Source organism: Dipodomys spectabilis, unplaced genomic scaffold, assembly GCF_019054845.1.
Source record: "Dipodomys spectabilis isolate Male_0828 unplaced genomic scaffold, ASM1905484v1 ptg000163l, whole genome shotgun sequence".
NCBI classification, from domain to species: Eukaryota; Metazoa; Chordata; class Mammalia; order Rodentia; family Heteromyidae; genus Dipodomys; species Dipodomys spectabilis.
The window spans coordinates 8302822-8318336 of record NW_024870840.1 but is presented as its reverse complement, the minus strand read 5'-3'; positions in this window follow the sequence as shown (position 1 = coordinate 8318336).

The following is a 15515-nucleotide window of genomic DNA, read 5'->3' as shown; positions in this document are numbered from 1 at the left end:
AAAAATATTCTAAGTATGTATTACATTTGTTATAGTTGAATAGTTTATGGTGTTAGGGAGTTGGCTATAAACATTGTAATTTAAACATATGTTTGGAGTTTGGAAAAAGAAATAATAATAAAAGGTAATGACCCTAACTAAATGAATCTGGTATTAAAATAGAATTAAGGTGATAAATAACTACAATATATTTAAACTAGAGAGAAAAGCTTGGATTTTAACTAGGTAGTAAATATATTTGAGGTAATTAGTGTGGAGAAATTTAAATTTTTCTCTACGAATGTTTTAATGATAAGCTTATGAATATCAGTTGGTAAAAGTATTTTTTCAATGTAGAAAAAAAGCACCAGGGGCTGGGAAGGTGGCTCAGTGATAGAGCGCTTGCCTTGCATGCCTGAGGCCCTGGGTTCGATTCCTCAGCACCACATAAGCAAAAAGAAAAAAAAGCCAGAAGAGGCACTTTGGCTCAGTGGTAGAGTGCTAGCCTTGAGCTGAAGAGCTGAGGGACAGCGCCCAGGCCCAGAGTTCAGGCCCCACAACCGGACCCCCCCCACCAAAAAAAAAAAGAAAAAAAAACACCAAACAAGTAGCTCACATGTATGTGATATCATGTGCAAGGCCTAATTCCTAGGACTTTACATGTAAAAGACTCATTTAATTTTCATGAGATAGATAATATTACCATCTCAATTTATAAATGAGAAAAACTAAGGTGCGGTGCATAGGGGGTAGATTACATGTCCCAAACCACTGTGCTGTTGACTAGGATTCCAGCCTAGAGTCAAGACACTGGAGTTCAGACCCATTTCTCCATTCTGTTTTGACAACATGATTGATAATCATGTAATTCACTTTCATTAAAGCAATTAGAATGTCCAATTATATAGCAAGTTATGGTAGGTTAGTCTGTTGCAATACAGAATACATCCAAATAAATTATCTAGACTTTACAGAAATATAAGTGCCTTGCTAGAAATTACTTTCTCAGGCTACAGGAATGAAAGACACAATAAAATTTCAATATTGACATTTTCTACAGGCTAATTAGTGAAAAAAATTTAAAGGAAAACTGGTGTACCTGGTAAGATAAATATAAATAATAATTAACCTTTATTAAGTGTTTATTATGTGCCAAACATTGTTCTAGGGGCTTTCATTGATGATACCTAACCTTACCACAGCTTGATAAAGTAACTGTTGTTTTTTATCTATTTTATGAGTGAGATCAAGGGGGGAGGAAACACATGTACCCTGCCTTTTCTCACCTCTGTTCCTTATTCCAACAGAATCCTAGATATTTTATGTTTTCTTGTATATTACGCCAGTGGGTGGTTCAGAAACTTCTAGATGGCTTTTGCTGGCAAGTAAGACTACAATCATTAATTAGGACTGAGAAGAAGGCTAATCGCTGCTTCATGACTGAATAAAAATCAAAACAAAACTTTGAAGCCATTTTGCTTCTTGGCTGTCATATATAATTACTATGTAATCTAGTTTAGTGTAGAAATTATGACCAGGAGCTTTCGAGTTTGGTTTTTCAGTGGATTACAGAGCAACATCCCTGTCTTGCTTGTGTTCCTAAGGTAGAGGTAGAAAGAATTCAGTCGAAGAGGTATAAAAGGTACAGAAAGTTACAAAAACATCTAAAAAAGTTTCCTCCTCATTCAACGTTTTCCACTACCTACTTAATGTTTTCTGTGTGCTTCATGATGAAATTGGTTCTGTTTCTGTCAGCTTCTCCTCTGTGTTAGGAGAGCTCTCTAGAACTAATGTGCGGGCACAAGAACTGACTTCCCAGGCCCACCCATGGTGAGGTCACTTTTGTAGCTGTTCTGATCTGTTTACTGTCTCCCTGCTGTATCACCCTTGTTGACTGTCAACCACACCCACAAAACAACTCAGAAACAGATTTTCCTTAACCACACATGACACTGATGAATTGGGATATTTTTAAGTTGGCCACAAAGCTATCTCACTGATCACTTCCTTTACTTAAAACAAATATTTATTAAGAACTTAGTAGTCTCAGTAAGTTCTCAACCAGTAACTGGAACTGGTTAGAAAGATGAATTAATCATAGTTGCTGCCTTGGGCCATTTTGTAGCAACAACAAGCTTCATGTACTTTATCCTTTGGGACTACTTTTTTTTGTAAGTTGCTTTCTAACTCTTGAATATTTATCACTTTTTCTTATAAACTGTCTCCTTTTTCGCCAACTGTTTAGCTCTCATTCAAGCATTATTTCAGAGCATCCAAACTTTGTTTTTTTCTATCGTGCTCATGATAGCTTTATATCCCTAGCTACCTCAGTACTTTTTTCTGATTATGTAACTGAGTTACATGTATATACTTCGCACATTATGCTAAATTATTCCCTTTGTGGCATTTCTACGCATACTGAATTATGAGTGGTAAAGTATTTCATAATCTATAAATATTGTGTATATATATCACACAACAATGTATGTGTGTGCATGTATGTACATATCTGTGTATACATATGCATGAATATGTATACACACATATATATACATACACATAAGTATACACACAGATCATAGACCAATAGATATCTTGCTTGTAGTAAAACATATTCAGTTATGTGTGTGAATGTGTATATATAGAGAGATATATCTTTCTCTCTCTATAAGTATATATACATGTATCTTAAAGCTCTAGATATGTAGCTACAAAGACAAGTTGGCTATAGTATTTGTCCTTTTTAGTATATAATACAAAGCCTACCTTTCTAAATTGATCTTTAGGATTTTAATCAGAACAAATTAATTTTGACATTGCTTAGGCATGGGATGGAGCTTTTAAATTTAAAACAGAATCTGATGTCATTTTAAGTTTGGCTTATATCATTAAGAGTGACATTTATTATTAAGGAAACAGCAGTTATGATATATAATTCTCTCTCTTTCTCTCTATCTGAAGAGATCTTTTATGACAGAAATAAGCTTCAATGCAATTTAAACTTGTAACTAAGCCAAACAACTAGAATTCATGGGTTTGTCATTATTACTATTATTATGAATATCATTACCACCTTACTATATCTCATAACAATATTATCAACACAACTACTGAGATTTTTTTGTAATTGTATTTTATATACATATATCCCCTTTTCTCTGAAGAAGTTCCCCATTTTTTCCATCTTTAACCTTGTCCTTATTGTATTTATATAAATAGAAGTGACATTTGCTTAATTACATAATACTAAACCAAAGAACATCAAATCCATACTTGATTTCTGATAAAAAGGAAGTTGTCGGTATAAGTTATATTATAGTGCTGTATCTCCCAGACGTGACATTTTTACCTTGCAGCCAAGGTAAAAAAGGTTGTTTTAAAACACATTTATAGCTGTTTGGGAGTCAAACATTAGCTGATTCTCACTATTTGCTTAAAAGAAATCCCATAGTCCTAATTAAAGAAGACCAGACAGAAATTAGGTTCACCTTTGTGGGTCATGCCCTGGGCCATTCAAGATCATGCCACTAACAGAAACACTGATATGAATGATGCCCTTGATGCCATACCATGAAGCAACCTGTATATTTGGCAGCCCTGCATCAGGCAGTATTTGGAAAGATAATTTCTCAGGAAGGAAGTTCACAACAATTTTCAACTCACACATTTGTCACTGGAAATAACAAATGTGAAACATGAACTTAGAAAATGTATAGTCAGCAAATCAAATTGTTGGAAAAGTAAAGATACAGAAAAAAGATTGAAGACAGGAAATGACTCTAGAAACAGTGCAGCTCCCACAGCTTAAATTCTCTCAGTACAAAACATCTAGTGCTGAAATGGAAATGAGGGTTTTTTCCTTTTCTTTTTGTCTCGTTTGTTCATTTATCTGTTGGGGGTTGGGAGGAGGTGGCAGCGGAGGCACAGAAATGGAGGGACAAAGGGTGAACAAATGCAGCAGTGGTCCTCACTAGACACTGCATTGAAAATGAGCTGCAAAATTTGTGGATAGGGATGGGAGGGAAAAACTGGGAGAGATGTAAAGAAGGGGTGACATTGTCTGAAAAGAGAGATATTCATTACCTAAAAAATGAAATGGTAATGCCTGTACACATCACCTTTATAATAACAACAAAAATATTTACTTTAAAAAAACTAGCTGGGTGCTAGTGGCACCCGTAATCGTAGCTACTCAGGAGGCTGAGATCTGAGGACTGAGGTTCAAAGCCAGCCTGAGCAGAAAAGTCTCTGAGATTTTTATCTCCAATAAACTACTCAGAAAAAGCTGGAAGTTGCACTGTGGATCAACAAGCAGAGTGCTAGCCTTGAGCAAAAGAAAATCAGGGACAATGCCTAGGCCCTGAGTTCAACCCCAAGGATTGAACAAAAAAAATAAAACAATCTAGTGCTGGGTAACCAAACACTTTCAGACACATCACTTACCTCACAAAACAATTTGAAATGTCACCAGTTCTCCAATATTGTGACTATTCAAAATATACTAAATGTTCTAACCAATGTAATTAGGAAAGAAAAACAAATAAAATTGGGAGGAAAAGCCCCAAATATTGGAAGAGAAGAAACAAATTTTACTTAGTTGTACATGGTATTTATATGGAAAAAATCTAAGACTACAAATGATTAGATTTATAAATTTAGTAAAGTTACAGAATATGCTATTGATATATAGAAAATTTCATTTCCATACACCAACAACAAGCAGAAAATACTATATTTTAAAAGATATAATTCATAAAAATAACCAAAATATGTCTAGAAATGTGCCTAATGAAAGATTGGTTAAGATTTTTATGAAGAATATTATAAAACTGAATTCATATGTTTTAGAGGACCTAATTACATGAGGAATTATATCATGTTTGTAAAAATGTGAATTCAATTCCCTAAAGATATAAACACTTCTCAAATTAACCCTAAATGTAATACAATTCCAACCCAACTCAACCCAATAGATATGTCCATGGATAGCAACTGAGTTGACCTCTTTGGGGAGCCTACTATAATTTAATGGCATTTCTGTTAGAAAAAATATAAAACTGTATGATAAAGAAGATGAATGAATATGATACATATGTGTGTATGTATAAAAAGCTATCTTATTTATCAAGAACTAGATATTTATGTCAACATTACAAGATTAACAGTGTGATTTCTTGGCAAAAGAAATTGCTATCTCAATTGTAAGATTGAAATTTTCCTCCATGACTCAGAAACAAAGTCTGGAATACCTGCCTATTACCTAATAGGGATACTGACATAGGATTCCAAATCTAGAAGAAAATGTTTTAGCAAGTGCACCTTGCCACACATGAGAGCATCGAAAGCATCTAAAGGTATCTAAATGACTATACCTCACCCTAAGGCCACTTGTTAAACTGTAACTGGCATGCCACCTGTTCCTTCAGAGGCCAATAAGTGATCTTTGAACAGTGTTGGAGTTAAAAAGTAAACCTATGTTTCACGTTTTGGCATTGTTATAACTAGAGTAATTATACCAACTGTGCAGTCAATGTTTGCTTGCAAGACTGACTCAATGTTTACATTTTAAAGGAAGAGCACATTTGCTATGAAAAGGTTTTTTTCCAAATAGACTGATTACTTTTGAAGCAGCTCTTAAAACACTATGTAATCAGTTAACCTTTCTATACTATAGTTACTCTTAACAACTGTATCACTAGGAGCATCTGGTATTGTACAGTGAAAAGAAAAATCAAAGCAAAAGACTTTATAAATGCTGTTTGTAAGGGTTGTGATATTACATTTGCATTATAAAATAAGAATCCTCAAGAATACAGATGTAGATAAAAATCCCTTGTCAATATCCTTTTTTTTAAGTAGACATAAAAATATCACATATAATATGGAAAAAATTCAGACTAGTGACGTGATTGGTGTTTCCTCCCCACATTTTCTTTGCATTTCTGATTCACCCTCTCACCCTGCTTTTCCTTTCACACATCCTCTTCATTGTTAGAAAGAGATGACAGACAAACTAAAAATTGTGAGGAAAGTATGCATAGAAATCTGTTTCTCACAGTATATACTTTTAAGTGTAACTTAATTTTTAGGATATTCCATCAACAAAGGTGTAACAGACATTCTTCTGTATATGAAATACACAGCCAGGTAAATCACATGCTAGTTTATGGCATACCTCAGATACTTAAAAGGACAGATACCATACAGTTTTTTTCTTAAACCACAATGGGATTAAAGCAGTTGGAGAATCTTCAAATATGTGCAAATCAACATATTTCTAAATAACTTACGGCCCAAATAAGAAACCTCAAGAGTTAACTTAAAAATATTTTGAATTTGCTAGGTACTGATGGCTCATGCCTATAATGATAGCTACAATGAGGCTGAAATCAAGCATGGACAGACAAGTTCATAAGATTCTTGCCTCTGATTAACAAGCAAAAAGGAGGAACTAGAAGCCTGGCTTAACTGGTAGAACACCAGATATGATTTTTAAAAATGATCAAGAGCTTGAGGCTCTGATTTCAAGCCTCAGTAATGGAACACACACACACACACACACACACACACACACACACACACACACACACACACACACATACACACACACTTTGAATTAAATGGAAAATTTATATGGCTCAGAAAAAGCAGTGTTTAGAAGAAATTGGTAGGGTTAGATGCACATACTAGAAAAGAAGAAAGGTCTAACCTCCTTAGGCAGTTACAAAATTTGGCCTTTAGTAGTTTGTGGGAAAGGTGAAATAATATTGATTAGCATGCTCAGAAAAAAAGTTCAGTTTCAAGTGCAATCCAGATAAAGAATGCAAATCAAAGGATCATTTTTCACATACCAAATTAGGAAACTAGATATTTTAAAAAGTAGTATCTAATGAGGCAAAATAGATAACAAATATTGATGATAAGTGTATAGATGGATACTAGCTGTTTAGAAAGAAATTTTGTAATATGGCTAAAGTGTACCTTTCCTTTGACCTGGTATTTTTATTTTAACATACTATAAGGACACCACCACAAAATATGAAAACATTTAATCCATAAAGATAGCTATAAAAAGTATTATTAATATACTGAAAACAGCCCATGTGTCCTTATCAATAAGTATGACATTAGTAGAGCAAAGTATATCTATTCAATAGAATAGATGGCTGGCTCACGCCTGTAATCCTAGCTACTCAGGAGGCTGAGATCTGAGGATCATGGTTCAACCCAGGCAGGAAAGTCTGTGAGACTGTTATCTCCAATTAACTACCAAAAGGCAGAGGTAGAACTGTGGCTCAAGTGCTAGAGTGCTAGCCTTGAGCAAAAAAGGCTTAGGGATAGCACTCAGGCCCTGAGTTCAAGCTCCAGGACCAGCACACACTCACATGCACACACACACACAAAGATGTCTTCATGGAATTTGTAATAACTTAATAATGAAAAGAGAATAGAACAAACATTGTATGGATATGTGTATGATAAGAAGGAAATATATCAGAAGGGACCTGGTTTCTTCAGAGCATGGGCTGGCCCTTCTTACTGCATCTCTGTATTTTCCCCAACACCCTTCCACTGGGGAATATGATGGTTTTGTTCATGGACTTTATTTGGAGTTCATTGATTTGGGCCTCAGCTCAGTGGCTGTGAGTGTCCTTTCTCTTTTTTAAACTAAAGATGGTGGTTTAAGGTCTCTTTCCAGGGTGACTGGTTTGAAGATGATCATGTATACAGAGTATTCGGCACAGGGTCCTCCATGTACTGAATCCTTATTTAATGCTAGGTATTGTTACAGATTATAATGGGAAAAAATCCTATCAAGTGAGCACATAAGGGAAAATGTCACCCAGATTGACATAGTGTCTATTTTGAGACAGGACTCTAATTACTTTAAACAAAGTTAATTTAAACAAATTCTACACACTTATATACTGCTTTCTGGTATTTTGTGTCCACAAAGAGACGATTAAATTTTATACATATATAAAGTACACACTGGGAAACTGTAAGTGTATTTAACTCTTAGTGTATTTACAAGTGCCATGCCCAAGGCAAGATAATAAAACAAGAGAAAAGAATTCAAAACTACTGACTTTGACTACTTATTTCCTCAATTTTGTAGTTCTTGATTGTGGGTTGTTTTCGTTGTTTTTTTTTTCTTTTCCAAAATAAATGACAGTAATTTGTCCTTCTGTTGGGTGGATGGGAGACCAGAGAATAAAATAATCCACACAACTAAATTCCTATGGGGTCATGAGTGGATTGAGAAATCCCTTGTGGTAGCAGGACTCCTTTCAATATGAAATTTAGCATTATTTCACAAGTGTTAAAATAACTCTATTTGATTTCATTACCAAAACCATAATAGAAATAATATATACATAATATTTAGAATGCATCTTATGGATTATAACAATAGAAAATCTTCTGTGTGTGTGTGTGTGTGCGCGTGCGCCTGTCCTGGGGCTTGAACTCAGGGCCTATGCACTGCCCCTGAGCTTCTTTTGCTCAAGGCTAGCACCATATCACCTGAGTCACAGCTCCATTTCCAACTTTTGGGGGGGCAGTTTATTGGAGATAGTCTTATGGACTTTCCTGTCTGGATTGGCTTTGAACTATGATCCTCAGAACTCAGACTCCTGAGTAGCTAGGATTATAGGATAAGACACCAGTGCCTGACAATAGTAAATAATTTTAAAGCAGAATCCTTCTCCCTATATTGATTCCAACATTCCTGAAGGAGAGTATAAAGTGCAATGATGTATTTTCCCTTTATTACAAAGTAAACATCTATAAATTCTATCAGAGGGAAAAGCTACATGCATAGACTTCAGAGCAATAAATGTTTTTGTATTGACTTTGGCTTTAGGGTTTCAATTCCTCAAATTGAGTAAGGAATATCTGTGTGATTAACAGCATTTCGGAGTACAAAAGATCTAAGGTAGATTATCTAAGCTCGTGGGGCTTGAACTCTGGGCTTGGGCACTTCAGCTCAAGGCGAGTGCTCTACCGCTTGAGCCACAGAGCCACTTCCGGTTTTCTAGTGGTTTATTGGGGATAAGAGTCTCACAGATTTTCCTGCCCGGGCTGGCTTTGAACCGAAATCCTCAGATCTCAGCTTCCTGGGTAGCTAGGATTACAGGCGTGAGAGCCACTGGCGCCCGGCTTCCGTGACACTCATCTCCAATAAACCACTAGAAAACCAGAAGTAGCGCTGTGGTTGTGGTAGAGTGCTAAGCCTTGAGCTGAAGAGCTGAGGGGCAGCGCCCAGGTTCAGAGTTCAAGCCCCATGACCGACAAAAAAAAAAAAAAATTATAAAGGAACTTCTTTTTATTGTAATATTGAGTGACTATAGACTTCTAATTTCTTTTACACCTTATTTACAGATTTTCAAAATGTTACGCACACTTGAGGTTCTTACCTTGAGTTCTGGAGGCACTGTTACAGTTCAATATCAATAAATGAGAGCTGGGAAAAGGAAGCCCTCTAGACAATGAGGTCCATTTAGGGCTAAAGACAATTGTGTCATAATTTGCTTTCTAATTGCATCTTGTGAGATTTGACATAAAAATTCAGAAAGATGCTTGTGTTTGCAGCACAAGTTTAGAATTAGACAATATCTAAGGTTATAAAGACCTGGAGGCAAAACCAAGCTAGCAGCCTTTCTAGCTTTAAACAGTGTGAAAGACATTGTACTAGATCATATATTTTGAAATTCCACCTAGGGATAACTTTTGGTTTTTAATTGAATTACTGCTTTAAGAGATCATGGGCTTTTTACAGATTCAAGTACCTTATAGTGTAGTCATTCAGCCTCCCCTCTCTTATCCAATCTATGACACAGGTCATTTCTAGATAGTGAAGGCTTATACTGTAGAACTTCCTAACACAAAATGGCCTGACTCACCAAAACTTTCATCTGTTTGGCCCTTTCTACTCCTCTCCCCTCTCCCTCTCCCCCCCCCCCCATTTACACTAATCTTCCTGCATTTCCTAAAAATCTCTACTCACATTTTCACATCTAAGCCCTGAAGTGCCCATCACCTAGAAGGTTCACTTATATTCATATTTCCATCCACTCCTGCCATTGTTAGGGCCCAGCTAAAGTCTTCTCCTACCATGTAGCTTCTCCATTCTAGATTCATCATGTTCCATCGCTACCTAACATGTCACTCTTCAGCCACTGCTTCATGCTTTTAAATAATATCCTCCCTACTGGGTGCCGGTGGCTCATGCCTGTAAACCTAGTTACTCAGGAGGCTGAGATCTGAGGATGGCAGTTCAAAGCCAGCCTGGGCAGGAAAGGCCTTGAGACTCTTATTTCCAATTAACCACCAGAAAAATCCAAAGTAGTGTTGTTACTCAGAAGTAGTAGAGCACTAGCCTTGAGCAGAAAAAGCTCAGGGATAGTATCCAAGTCCTTATTTCAAGTCCCACAACTAACAACAACAACAACAAAAATCCTGTCTTAAGTTGTATTTTTAAAGCAAAATGTAATTATGTCTAGTATATGCGATTGCTAGAGAAAAAAAATCATCTCAGGTTTGATATATTTCTTTCCATTCCTTCTTCATCAGTATGTTACCCCTAGATACAATTGAAAGCATGTACTCAATTTTGTTCCCTGGGTTTTTTTCCCACTCCAGAAATGAGTAAAAAACAAAAAACAAAAACATAGCTTGGTATTATGAAGGAATTGGGGGGCAGGGAGTGCCATGGGCTACTGGAGGGGAACTCACCCTTCTGGAAGAGAGAAGGAAGGAAAGTGGTCGTAGCAGTCATGGATAGAACTTAATCTCCAACCTACCAGAGTGAGCCAGAAGGAAAGAAGAGGCAGCTGACCATCTCAGAGACTGCAGGAAGTTCACTGTGGTGGCGAGAAGCCCAAGGCAAGAACTGGTATGGCACGAAAAGCCTGCATGCCAAGCCAAACAGCACAAACCCATCTGCTAACAGGAGGAGCCATGGAATATGTTAGTAAGTGTTGGCCCAAATGCATTGGAGAAACTACTAGCTTTTGATGATATATCTAGCTAGCTGTCTTCCTAATATCAACTTCCCCTTCTTTCTAGTAGAATTCCATCTTGGTTAAAGGTGGCAATGTGCTCCCCAGATCTTCCTGAGATCTGACGAGACCATCTAACACAATTATGCACTATTAAATATAAACAAAGGCATGAGGCTGTTAGGAAAGCTTTGTAAGGCTCACTTGGCTGTATCTGTCTTCCTTCTTTTTCCATTTCTCTGGCCTAAAATGGGAACACAAATCCTAGAGGTGTAGCAGCTACCTTGTGACCATGAGGAAGAAAACCACAAAAATCCGGATGACTCCTTAAACAGCAGTCCTACTATATTAGATTGTGTAACTTCTGGCTTCTTGTATGTGAGAAAAATCCATCTCAATTTGCTTACACTATGGGGCTGTGTTTCCGTTTATGCAATTGAATGCAATCCTTTTTAGTACAATTATATATTACTTTCTCAGACATTTACACCTGACATAGTGCATTTAAAATTCTGGGAGATTCTATGTAACTTTGTTGAACCTAATATTATAATTCTTTGAGTAGCTCACTCAAAAACCAGGATATATATATATACATATACATATATATATATATATATGTATATGTATATATATATATCACTGAACATGAGTATTCTGCAAAGAATATTCTTTAGTATTGATCCAAGCACAGAGATGGCTAAATCTGCAATATCAGCTTAGTCATAACCCCAGCTAGCTATGTATAAACTTAACTAGGCTAGGGCCTATGGAATAATACCTTTAAAATGTGTCATCTCAATGGGCCTTCATTTTTCTGTATCAATAAAGGAGTTTGATTAAATAACTTCTAGTATCTTTTTCTATGCTGTTTTTTTATCATATAAATTAGAAACTAGACATGGTTGCACATCCCTGTTATCTCAACTTCTCAGGAAATAGAGACCAAAGGATCACAGTCTGAGGCCAGGATGTGGCTCTGTCCACAGCCACACAGCAGTTCAAATTCTGACTTGTCTGTTTCCTTAGCTCCACAACCTACGTTCAGTTACTCTGTTCTTCTGAGCTTCAGTTCACCCATCCTGGTTGGATGCCTACCTTAAAGAGTCACAGTTAGAGGTGCCCATGGGTATGAATCCCTTTTTCCTTCCAGCTAGAGAAGACTGCTTGCTTCACACTTTTCCTCCCCTCCCTTTTACAAATGGAAAACAGCTAATCCAGAGCCACCCCTGAGCAAATGTTCACTAAATCTACTGATCTATAACTTGAAGATGGAATCTCAGGGCAGTAGTTCAAAAGAAACTATATGTACATGAAGGACTTAACAAAGTAAGATGCTTTATGCTTTTCTAAAACACTTGATATGTATTAATGCATTTAATAGTCATAACGACCTTATGAATTTGACATATTATTCCCAGTAGCAAAAGTGGAAGGGATACACAGAGAGATTAAGAAACTCATCCACACTCATACAGCTAGTAAGCTACAGAAGGGAGACATGAGACCCCCTATAATTCAGACATTAACCACTACACTGCCATACAAAACAAAGAAAGAAAAAGAATCTCTGCCATACTATTCTCTACTTCCTGACACTAAAAAAAGTGGTAATTTGTCTCAGAGCATCTTTTAATCAATGCCAGAAAGTGCAATATGTGTAGAAAATTTTAGCTGCCAGCTATGTACAGGACCATTGCTCACCATGTAGATGGCTATATTGCTGCCAGTAGTAACTATCTCTGTAATAACAACAGAACTCTTCTTGTTTGCTTAAATTTTCTAGGCTCCATATAATTAATTTGAACATGAGAGAACATGTGTGCATTTTTTTAAAAAAGAAAAGTACTGGTTACCTTCCTGGAAGAGCACATGTGTTTCCAAAGGCCTCACTCCCTTCCTAGGAATGAGCAGCTGTGGCCAGGAAGCACAGCAGCAAGGAACAGTGCCATTGGCAGAAGGCTTAGATTAAAGCTTAAGGAAATTCCCAAGATGATGTTTGTAAAGGGCATTTGAAGGGCATGGGCCAGGTAGAATACAGAATGCAGGATTCTTTCAATGGAAGCATTGCCCCATTTGCTCATCTCCAAATGGGCTTCCAGTCCAAAAGTGAGAGAAGCTTTTACAGCTCGGTAGATAAGCAAGGGTTTGGTGTGGGTTTTTTGTTTGTTTGTTTTTTAAAATCTGCAAACCCAGTTTCTCTCCGCAGTATGTATGCATTTACTTACTATCTAAGCTTGGCACTTACATGGTTCCTATCACTTTCCCTTTGTAAGTGATCACGACTATTCCTGTTCCTACCCACACACTGGTGCCATAGGGATAATAAGATAATGTTTATAGTTCCATGAAGGAAGAAGGATATCAGGTATATTAAAAATATCACTCTTTTTTTTCTGGTTTGTGGCACTAGGGTTTAGACTCAGGGCTTTGCATTTGCTACACGGACATTCTAGTATCACTTGAGCCCCACACCCAGTCCTTTTGTGCTATCAAGTCATGGGGCTTGACCAGGGCCTGGGCACCTTCCCTGAGCTCTTTTGCTTAAGGGTAGCATTTTACCACTTTGAGCCACAGTGCCACTTCTGGTTTTCTGATGGTTCATTAGAGATAAGAATCTCATGGACTTTCTTGCCTGGGCAGGCTTTGAACTGCAATCCTCAGATCTCAGCCTCCTGAGTAGCCAGGATTACAGGTGTGAGCCCCTGGTGCCTGGCTCTTTTCCTTCTTTAAATAGTTTCATGTTTATGCCTAGACTCAGACTGCATTTCTGTTTATACTTTCTATGTAGCTGGGAGGACGTGTGTACCACCACATTCAGCTTTTATTGACTGAGATGGTGTCTCACAGCTCTTTGTCTGGGGTGGCCTCAAACTTCAACCCTCTCAACCTCAGCCTTCGGAGTAGCTTAGATTATAGACATAAGCTACCACACCCAGCCAACATCACTATTTTCAAAGTCTTCCCTTGGAAATGTATAACAATGCCACATATGTATGATATTACTGAAGAATCATTAAACACAATGTTTCTTTTTACAATTTTAGCCAGCTTTTAAATTTAGTGTTTTGAATTTGTCAAGTTATTCTTTAAATCAGCATTTTAGCAAATGGTTAAGATACACAATGTATTTTATTGTAACTCTTTCCTGTGGTTACACAAAATATATTTCTCCTTTTATTTATGACTACCAGCTATAAATACATGAAAAAGATTTTAGTTGACATCAAGCATAATGTCAGCCACCACCATGAAGCTGCTAGTGCATTTTTAGGTGCAGAATTACAAGTCCTAGATCTAAATTAAATGATCAAGGATCTTGTCATATTCAAGTATCTTGTCAGACTTGGAGCTGAGTTCTCAGTACATGATGGAAGGGAAACTAGAGTGTATCCTTAAAGGAATGACACAGACGGTGAGGTCTGGATATCATATCTATGATTAAACACACTCATGGAGAAGAAAAATCATTATGAGAAGCAATAAAACTTGATTTCACCCTTCAGAGAACACCTTAAGAATAGCAATAACAATATATTTGGAAAAAAACCTGGCTTTTCAAATGTTTAAATACTTAGCAGCAGAGAAACTGGACTTACTCTCTACAGTCACAGATGACTAAGCTATAAAGAGAATTTTTTTTTTTTGTCAGTTGTGGGGTCTGAACTCTAGAGCCTGGAGGTTCTGTCCCTCAGCAATTCAGCTCAAGACTAGCGCTCTACCACTTTAGCTATAGTACCACTTCCAATTCTCTGGTGGTTAATTGGAGATAAGAGTCTCACCGGACATTTCTGCCTGGGCTGGCTTTGAACGGCAACCCTCAGATCTCAGCCTCCTGAGTAGCCACTGGCACCCAGCTTTATAAAGAAAATGTTAAGAGGAGAGATGTCACAGTTAAGTAGCAGTGCGGCTTTGGGGGCTTTTGTTTATTGGGATGCTAAGAACAAAAAGAGAAACTGTGGTCATTGGATAGAGACTTCATGGGGAAGGGCTACAATGGAGTAGGAAGTTGGATGTGATGGTTTTGTGTGATTCTGAATGTCCTCCAAACCCTAGGAAGCTCACTTATTGTACTGAGTTATAACAGAGTGGCACCTTCATAGCCTGAGATGCTCTCTCTGAACTGATAAGCCTTCAACTGCTGTGAGGTTTCCTTTTTTATGCTCTTTGTAGTTTCATTATTCTCTTTATTGCTAGATTGCTTCAATTCTCCCCTTGCCTTTAACAGAGTCCTGCTCCATTCTAAATGGTGACCTCTAATATGCTGTGGTCTCAAAAAGATATGACTTCAACACTGTGACAATTTTAATATCTACATAAGCAATGTAAAGGGGAAAGGATTTATTTTGATTTCAGAAAGTTTCAGAAAGTTCAGTCCATCATGGCAGGGAAGGCTTGACAGAATAGAGCACTTCACATCATGGTAGCCAGGAAGCAGAGAAAAGAAGAGATACAGGATGAGTCAAAGCAAGATAAAGCATTGAAGATTTAACACTAGAGGGTTAGTTCTCTAAGTAGGCCCCTCCTCCTGCT